The sequence below is a fragment of the Mus caroli genome, chromosome 1 (genome assembly GCF_900094665.2).
Source record: "Mus caroli chromosome 1, CAROLI_EIJ_v1.1, whole genome shotgun sequence".
In the NCBI taxonomy this organism is placed as follows: domain Eukaryota; kingdom Metazoa; phylum Chordata; class Mammalia; order Rodentia; family Muridae; genus Mus; species Mus caroli.
The window spans coordinates 46,409,125-46,419,016 of NC_034570.1; positions in this window are offsets into that span (position 1 = coordinate 46,409,125).

Sequence of the window (9,892 nt, forward strand, 5' to 3'; positions counted from 1 at the left end):
GGACAGGACCAGGTATTGGAAGGAACAGGAGAGAAGTACAGAGGGTCAGGAAATCGAGTAGAAATATGTAGCAGTGAAGGATGAGCCACTAGAAAGTCCTAGACTCCAGGAAATCAAGAGGCTCCCTGGACCCAGTAGGGATGACTTTAGCTGAAATACCCAACAAAGGGAAGATAGAACTTGTAGAGGCTACCTCCAGTAGATAGGCACGGTTGCCAGTTGAGGGATGGGGCTGCCTATCAATCTCAAAATTGTTAGTCCAGAATTGCTTCTATCCAAAGGAAAGACAGGGACAAAANTTGAACAGAGTCTGAAGGACAGGCCATCCANAGACTGCTCCACCTAGGGATCCATCCCATCTACAGACACCAAATCCAGACACTGTTGCTGATACCAAGAAGTGATTGCTGACAGGAGCCTGGTAAGGCTGTTTCTTAAGAGGTTCTACCAGCACCTGACCAATATAGATGCAGATACTCACAGNCAACCATCGGACTGAGTCCAGAGACCCCATTGGTGAAGAGTTCAGCTCAGGAACTTTGAAAAATTCCACCTGGAAGAGAATGGTCATAAAGAACATAAGCATCCCTCCTCTCTGGAAGAGAGGGGCTAATTACATTCCTCAGACCAGTGGGAGGAGGGATTGGCCACTGACCACCTGCAAGTAGGGGAGGCCCAGAGCTCGTAGACACATTCCTCGACCATTGGCCACCTACCTCATTCCCTAAAGACCAATCAGTTTAAAGGTCACACTGTTCTGCCAATCACATTGTGCCTAATGGCTGCTGCTTTGAAAACTGTATAAAGGCTCACTGGACGAGCTACATAAGTTTGTTCTCTCTCTCCATGTGCAGGGTGAATCCAGCATGCTGGATCAATAAAATTTCTCTTACTTTTGCATCGATTCCAATATCCACATTGTTTATTGGGGTTGGGGGGGGGGGTTGTGTCCTTCCAGTAAGTTAAGGCTCGCCAGAGTTTTACAATGGAAGAAGTTAGGGAAGGACTGAAGAAGCTGAAGGGGATTGCAATACCATAGGAAGAACAATATCAACTAACCAGACCACCCAAAACCCTCAGAGACTAAATCACCAATCGAAGAGTTTACAGAGAGGGATCCATGACTCCACATACATATGCAGCAGAGAATGGCCTTGTCTAACGTCAAAAGGAGGGGAAGCCCTGTGGAGTCTTGATGGCCCGGGAAGTGGGATGCTAGAGTTGTGAGGCAGGAGTGGATGAGTGGGTGGAAGAGCACCCTCATAGAGGCAAAGGGGTGGAGCATGGCGGATGGGATTGGGGGTTTGTGGAGATGTAACTGGGAAGTATATATTAACTATAAAAATAAAATTACTAATATATAGGAAAAAAGAAAATACAGCAGGAAGAAGGCTTGTTGTAATTTGAATGTGAGATTTCCCCTACAGACTCAGAGGTTTGAATACTTTTCCCTAGCTAATGGTGTTATTTTGGAAGTTGTGGAACACTTAGGGTGTGGCAGCTCACTGATTGAAGAAAATCACTTGGGACAAACCTGAGGCTTTACAGGCAACCCTACTTCCTGTTTTCTGAATGTGGATACAATGTAAGCAAACAGCCTCCTGCCCTTGTGATCCGTCCTTCCCTGCCAGGTGCCAATTCTTCGCCAGCATGATAGACTGTGTCCCTCTAGAACTGCAATCCAAAACAAACCCTTTCTTCCCTTAAAACTGCTTTTGTCAGGGTTTTTTTTTTTTTTTCACAGCAGTTAGGAACTAATTAATACAAGACCTCAAGAAAGCACAACAAGCAAAATGGCCATGTGTGAAAACCAAGCTAAGAGCTATATTTTTTAAAGTAATACCATTTGTTGGATACCTCCTGAATTTTAAGCAAGCATCATTTTACTCTTCATATCTCCTTTGAAAATGTAATCATTATCGTGTTATTATTCCTCCTGTTATAACAGCATCAATGCCCCTGGATATGAAAATCCCATAGTACTTCTCCAAATGTGGATAGAAAGCAATCATTCAAAACCACACTTCAATGAAAGAAACCAATAGAAAGAACTTCTGTCATGCATTTTTTAATCTGAAAGCCTTTATAAAGAAACTCTAGACAAATAAAAGTTACTGCATTTTTTAAGTCTAAAGCTTCATATATCAAACTATGTACCAATTTAAAGAAATGTTATTTACAAATATAAATATATTTAGCATGCAGTATGAACAAATTGATATTATAAATAGAAAATGATTAAATGACATAATCAGTTTTGGATGGATAGGTACTTAATGAAATATCAATTCCTAAAGCATACTCAGCTGAAAAGATGTTCTTGGGGGTAAGAGTTGAACCAAAATTTGTTCACATTAGAATTTTGAGAGGTTGTTTTATTCAAATGCCATATATGCTCTATTTTTTTTTACCCATTTTCTATACATTCTTTTATTTTGGGATTTTGGTGTGTATTTTTTATACTATTTGCTATGCATTCATAACTTTATACTTTTTTAACTGACACACACAAAAACATAAAAGTTATACATATTAATATTAATGTTGTACCATGTGATGTTTTCATACAAATGCTTTAAATATGTTCATATTATACAACATTTAGATGAGATTAGGTATATGTAGCTCCTCAAATCTCTAGCATTTCTGATGAAACACTCAAGTCCTTTCAGGCTTTTGAGATATACAGTAAAGAACTGCTGCTAATAGTCACCCTGAGTGTGATAGCACACCAGAACATCTTCTCCAATCTATTGTGAGACCCCGACTTAGAGTGTTTCTCCCTGGAAGGTAAAGCCCCTGGACTTTCCCCAAGCTTGATTTTCCTGATCTCTAAAAATACAGCCAGAAAGAGGCTCTTTTTTCTCTATAGCCAGCAAAAAGCCTTTTTGTTTCTGTGCCTTACAGCCAGAGAAGTGATAATTTTAGGAAGACCTACAAGGACATGGAGATAGACACTGCTGGAGAGGAGCTGCATGCAGCTCACTCCCCTTCTAGCCAGAAAGTAGGTGTAAGACCCCCGAAAGGAGACCCTCACTCAAGTCTCAGGGATGGCGAGCCCAGAAAGCCACAACAGTCAAGCTTGCTACAAACACGCAAGATTTTAATGGCACACAAACCAGCATGCTGAGGTCGAGACCCATACACCACGCAGGGGCAGAGGAGTCTGACCCCAACCCTATTTTCCAGCAGGCTTATAAAGGCAAAAACCACAAACTAGGGGAAGGATCGGAGAGGAAATAGGGGAAGTCTAGGGGCAGATATTTACTTCAAGGCACCTGGGACATTGAAACATTTTGTGGTTGTTTTTCCCAAAAGTTCTGGGGAATTAGGCCATCTGGCCGGGGGCCAGGGCCCATGTTCTCAGGGCAGTCATTATTTTATTTTTTTACTCTTCAGAGGTATAGCCAACTCTCCTCCCAACTCCTCCCAACTCCTCCCAACTCCTCCCAATTCCTCATCTAGCTGTTAAAAGCCCCCTACTGTTGCTGCAGGGGGTCAAACTCCCCTGCCCTGCACAGCAGAAGGAGTTTGTCCTCAGCTAGCTGATAATAAAACCTCTTGCAGTTTGCATCAGGTGTGGTTTTCTCTCGAGTCATTGGGTTGCTGCCCAGCTCATCTTGGGACTTGAGCAGAGGCCCAGCTTTGGGGGTCTTACACTATCCATAACTGAGCAGCTACTGACCCATCTCTCTCCATCCATTCTCACCACTAACCTATCTGGTCTCTTATATTGAATCTACATGGCTACTCTTAACTTTCAATACGGAATCAAAGTTTTAGATTCCACATATTAGAGAAATCAAGTACACTTGCCTTTTTATGACCAGCTTGTTTTCACATAATAACCTCTATCTCAAAACAGACACACAGAAGACTTACTATGATAAGCATTTTCTATCTCTTCCAAAGCACATGGTTTCATCCTGTAACGTATGTGCTATTCTTTCCTTTCTCCTTGCTCTGCTCTTTAGACTAGCATCCAGACCTGACAGCTCAGACCTATTTGTTTTGGTGAGGCTCTTGTCTGGGTTATCAAAAGCTTGGTATACCCAAGATACAATTCACAGACCACATGAAGCTCAAGAAGGAAGAACCAAAGTGTGGATGCTTCAGTCCTTCTTAGAAGGGGGAACAAAATACTCATGGGAGCAAATATGGAGACAAGCTGTGGAGCAGAGACTGAAGGAAAGGCCATCCAGAGACTGTCCCACCTGGGGATCCATCCCATATACAGTCATCAAACCCAGACACATTGTGGATGGCAAAAAGTGCTTTCTGACAGGAACCTGATATGGCTATCTCCTGAGAGGCTCAGCCAGTGCCTGACAAATTCAGAAGTGAATGCTCGCAGCCAACCATTGGACTGAGCACAGGGTCCCCAATGGAGGAGTTAGAGAAAGGACTGAAGGAGCTGAAGGGGTTTGATACCCCATAGGAAGAACAACAACATCAATCAACCAGACACTCCAGAGCTCCCAGGAACTAAACCACCAACCAAAGAGTACACATGGAGTGACCCATGGCTCCACCCACACATGTAGCAGAGAATGTCCTTGTCGGGCATCAATGGGAGGAGAGGCCCTTGGTCCTGTGAAGGCTCGATTCCCCAGTGTAGGGGAATACCAGGGAGGGGAGGCAGGTGTTAGTGGGTGGGTGGGGTAGCACCCTCATAAAATCAGAGGTAGGAGGAATGGGATAGAGAGTTTCCAGAGGGCCAGGAAACGGGATAACATTTGAAATGTAAATAAAGAAAATACCCAATAAAAGAAAATAAAAGATTCCATTCCTCCAAATAGTTGTAATTTATGTCAGTCAAAATGAGTGTATATTCTCAACGAGTCTTTTGTTCACCTCGGGTTTTGGGGCATGGTCTTTTCCCTCCCAACAATGATGAAGTTGTTTTTTAAACTTCAGGTGCTGGTTTTAAGATGCTAAGAGTATTAAAGTATAACTGCCCTTTAGTCTGATGGTTAGGGAAATTTTTATCCAAATTTTGAAACTTCTTAAATTCTATAACTATAAATTTGGGGGTGTTGAATGATCAACACAAAAATGCCCTCTTAATCCCATTGTTTTCAATTAGCTTCACTATCACCATTACAAATAATGAACTGCATAAATGGGATGTTGTTATATACATGAAACAAACCAAAAAAAAAAATCATTGAGTTGAAAATGGCTGAAAACATTCCCAGAACAAGATTTCTCAGATATGCATTACGCAGTGAACAATGTGACTAATACTATAAAGAAGATAGTTGTAGAGTTGACATTATGGATTCTGAGTGTCCAGATGCTTATTTGTTGTCACGATTCAAGCCCATCGATCCCGAGCTCCAGATCTTCTTAGCTATCCTGAGATCAAGAGAGTACTGGGAGCAGAGTTATATCCCCAGATAGACAAAATGAACTAAATGTGCTATTATCCTTCCACACTCAGAGCATACACTAGCATCTCACTTTTATTTACTAAACCTAAGCATTTCTTCTCAAAAATGGCTTCTACCAGAATTGGTTTTGTAAGATAACAGAGCAGAATGTCCACAGTACATGAAAATGGCTAAGATTCTGTTTATTATTATTATTGGACTTTTTATTTACATTTCAAACGTTTTCCTTTTTCCAGGTCTCCCCTTCAGAAACCTATCCCATCCCCCTGCCCCCTGCCTCTATGAGGGTGCTCCCCTTCCTACCCACCCACTCTTGTCTTCATGCCCTGGCATTACCCTATATTGGGGCATTGAACACCTTCAGGTCCGAGGGCCTCTCTTCCCCCTGATGTCTAAGAAGGCCATCCTCTCCCTCATATGCTGCCAGCACCACAGGTCCCTCCCTGTGTATTCTTTGGTTGGTGGTCCAGTTCCCAGGAGCTCCAGATGGTCTGGCCTGTTGATACTGTTGCTTCCTCCATGGGGTTGTAAATCCACTCAGCTACTTCAGTCCCTTCTCCAACTCCTCCATCAAGGACCCCCATGCTCAGTCACTGGTTGGCTGTGAGCATCTGCCTCTGTATTTGTCAGGCTCTGACAGGGCCTCTGAGGAGACATCAATATCAGACTTCTATCAGCAAGTACTTCCAGGCATCCGTAATAGCTTCTGGGTTGGGTGGCTATATATGGGATGAGACCCCGGTGGGGCAGTATCTGGAAAGACTTTCCTTCAGTCTGTGCTCCACACTTTATGTCCATATTTCCTCTTGTGAGTAATTTATTCACCCTTCCAAGAAGGACTGAAGCATCTACATTGTGGTCTTTCTACTTCTTAGGCTTCATGTGGTCTGTGAATTGAATCTTGGTTATTCTGAACTTTTGAGCTAATATCCACTTACCAGTGAGTATATACAATGTGTGTTCTTTTGTGACCGACTTGACTAACTCAAGATGATATTTTCAAGTTCCATACATTTGCCTGTGAATTTCATGAACTCACTGTTTTTAATAGCTGAGTAGTACTCCATTGTGTAAATGTAGCACATTTTCTGTATCCATTTCTCTGTTGAGAAAGATCTGGGTTGTTTCCAGCTTCTGGATATTATAAATATGGCTACTATGAACATAGTGGAACATGTGTCCTTATTGCATGTTAGAGCATCTTCTGAGTGGTATAGCTGGGTCTTAGTACTATGTCGAATTTTCTGAGGAACCACCAGACTGATTTCCAGAGTGGTTGTACCAGTTTGCAATCCCACCAGCAATGGAGGAGTGTTCCTTTTTCTCCACATCCTCTCCAGCAGCTGTTGTCATCTGAGTTTGTGATCTTAGCCATTCTGACTGATGTGAGGTAGAATCTTAGGGTCGTTTTGACTTACATTTCCCTGATGACTAAGGATGTTGAACATTATTTTAGGTGCTTTTCAGCCATTTGAGTTTCCTCAGTTGAGAATTCTATTTAGCTCTGTTCCCCATTTTTTAATAAAGTTATTTAGTTTTCTGGAGTCTAACTTCTTGAGCTCTTTCTATATATTGGATATTAGCCCTCTACATGTGAGATTCATAAAGATCTTTTCCCAATCTGTTCGTTGCTGCTTTGTTTTATTGACAGTGTCCTTTGCCTTACAGAAGAAGCTTTGCAATTTTTTGAGGGCCCATTTGTCAATTCCTAATCTTAGAGCATAACTCATTGGTTTTTCTGTTCAGGAAATTCTCCCCTGTGCCCATGTGTTAGAGACTTCTCCGCTCTTTCTCCTCTATTAAATTCAGTGTAACTGGTTTTATGTGGAGGTCCTTGATCCACTTGGACTTGAGCTTTATACAGGGAGATAAGAATGGATCAATTTTCATTCTTCTTCATGTTGACCGCCAATTGAGCCAGCCACCATTTGTTGAAAATGCTGTCTTTTTTCCACTGGATGGTGTTAGCTTTTGTGTCAAAGATCAAGTGACCATAGATGTGTGGATTCATTTTTGGGTCTTCAATTCTATTCCATTGATCTACCTGCCTGTCACTGCACCAATACCATGCAGTTTTATCACTATTGCTCTGTAGTACAGCTTGAGGTCAGGGAAGGTTAATTCCCCCAGATGTTCTTTTATTGTTGACAATAGTTTTTGCTATCCTGGCTTTATTGTTATTCCAAATGAATTTGAGAATTTCTTTCTAATTCCATGAAAAATTGAGTTGGAATTTTGATGGAAATTACATTGAATCTGTAGATAGTTTTCAGCAAGATAGCCATTTTTACTATATTAATCCTGCCCCATGAACATGAGAGAACTTTCCATCTTCGTAAATCTTCTTCAATTTCTTTCATTAGAGACTTGAAGTTCTTCTCATACAGATCTTTCACTTAGTTAGAGTCACACCAAGGTATTTTATATTATTTGTGACTATTGTGCAGGGTGTCCTTTCCCTAATTTCTTCTCAGCCCATTTATCCTTTGAGTATAGGAAGGCTACCGATTTGTTTGAGTTAATTTTATATCCAGTCACTTTGCTGAAATTGTTTATCAGTTGTAGGAGTTCTCTGATGGAGTTTTGGGTCACTTAAGTATACTATCATATCACCTGCAAATAGTGATATTTTGACTTCTTCCTTTCCAATTTTTATCCCTTTGACCTCCTTTTGCTGTCTAATTGCTCTAGCTTGAACTTCAAGTACTATATTGAGTAGGTGGGGAGAGAGTGGGCAGCCTTGTCTAGTCCCTGATTTTGGTGGGTTTGCTTCAAGTTTCTCTCCATTTAGTTTGATATTGGCTACTGGTTTGCCATATATTGCTTTTACTATGTTTAAGTATGGGCCTTGAATTCCTGATCTTTCCAAGACTTTGAACATGAAGGAATGTTGAATTTTGTGAAATGCTTTTTCAGCATCTAATGAAATGATCATATGTTTTTTTTCTTTTAATTTGTTTATGTAGTGGATTACATTGATGGATTTCCATATATTGAACCATCTCTGCATTCCTGGAATGAACCCTACTTGATCATGGTAAATGATTGTTTTGATGTGTTCTTGCATTCAGTTTGCAAAAATTTTATTGAGTGTTTTGTCATTGATATCCATAAGGAAAATGGTCTGAAGTTTTCTTTCTTTGTTGGGTCTCTGTGAGGCTTTGGTATCAGTGTAACTGTGGCTTCATAGAACAAATAGGATAGTGTTCCTGAGGTTTCCGGGTGGTCCCTCTGAGCAGAAGTGGTGGTCATACTTGTGCTCACAAGCTTGTCTGTACTATTGGAAGGCCAGCTGTCTCCTGGTGGTATTTAAGTATGGAACATTGTGGCACAGGGTCAGCTTGAACACTTCTAAGATTTTTATCTCCACTAATCTTAGGCCCTCTTCCCTGAAACTGTGAGATGAAGAAATTACATACTAGGACCAATGAGCCAACAACACAGAGACTACTGTGCTTGCAGCAACAACACTTGTTAGATGATATTATTTATTTCTGGGCAACCAGGGTTTGCTAAAACAGATTATTAACAGTATATATTATAGTTGCCTAGATCAGGCCGTCTCACAAGCAACAAGGAACTGAAACTGTGCTGATCAAGAGCTGAACAAAGACATTAAAATGATGAAATATGTAGCTTCTAACTCCTATTTTTCTTCTAAAGTAAGAGATTTAAAAAATTATGTACTGAGAGATTAAAAGTTTTGCTGTTTGTCAAGAAATGAATAACCATCAGCCAGCATTTAAGTGTTCTAGTCCATTTTTCCAAAGAATGCATATTGAAATATCTGAGAAATTGTGAGCTGAAAAGATGGTTCAGTCAGTAAAATGCTTACTAAAATGCTTGTTCTAAAAGCATGATGATCTATTTGATCCCCAGGATCTGGCTTTGGAAGCTTAAAGTGGTGCTACAATGTGTGCTTATAATCCCAGTACTAATACAGTAGAACCTGGTGGATCATCCACCAGACAAACCCAGGCCAGAGCGAGATCATGCCCCAAAGCCAAGGTGAACAATGCCTGAAGGAGGGTCTGTTATTGACCTCTCTTCTCCGCACATGTGTGTGCAGGAATAGGCACACACACACATATGCATGTGCACAAAAAGATGTATGAGACGGAAAAACATCTGTTTTGAAGAATGACATGAATAGGGGAAAAAGTAAATAAAAGTAATTAAGTTCTAGCATAGTGCCAATTATCTGTGGCTCTCTTAAAACAAAGTCTCATTGCTGATCTTAATATCAGACATCAATCTACAATTAGTTTATCTAGGTTTGTTAAACATGACACCTTTAAATGATGGTCTGAGGTTTAATTCATTTTAAAATATTCAATACAACATTTTTCTTATCAGTTTAAGTTAATAAAATAATTACATAATAATTCTTCAATGAAAACCTCAGAGCCGGGCGTGGTGGCGCACGCCTTTAATCCCAGCACTCGGGAGGCAGAGGCAGGCGGATTTCTGAGTTCGAGGCCAGCCTGGTCTACAAAGTG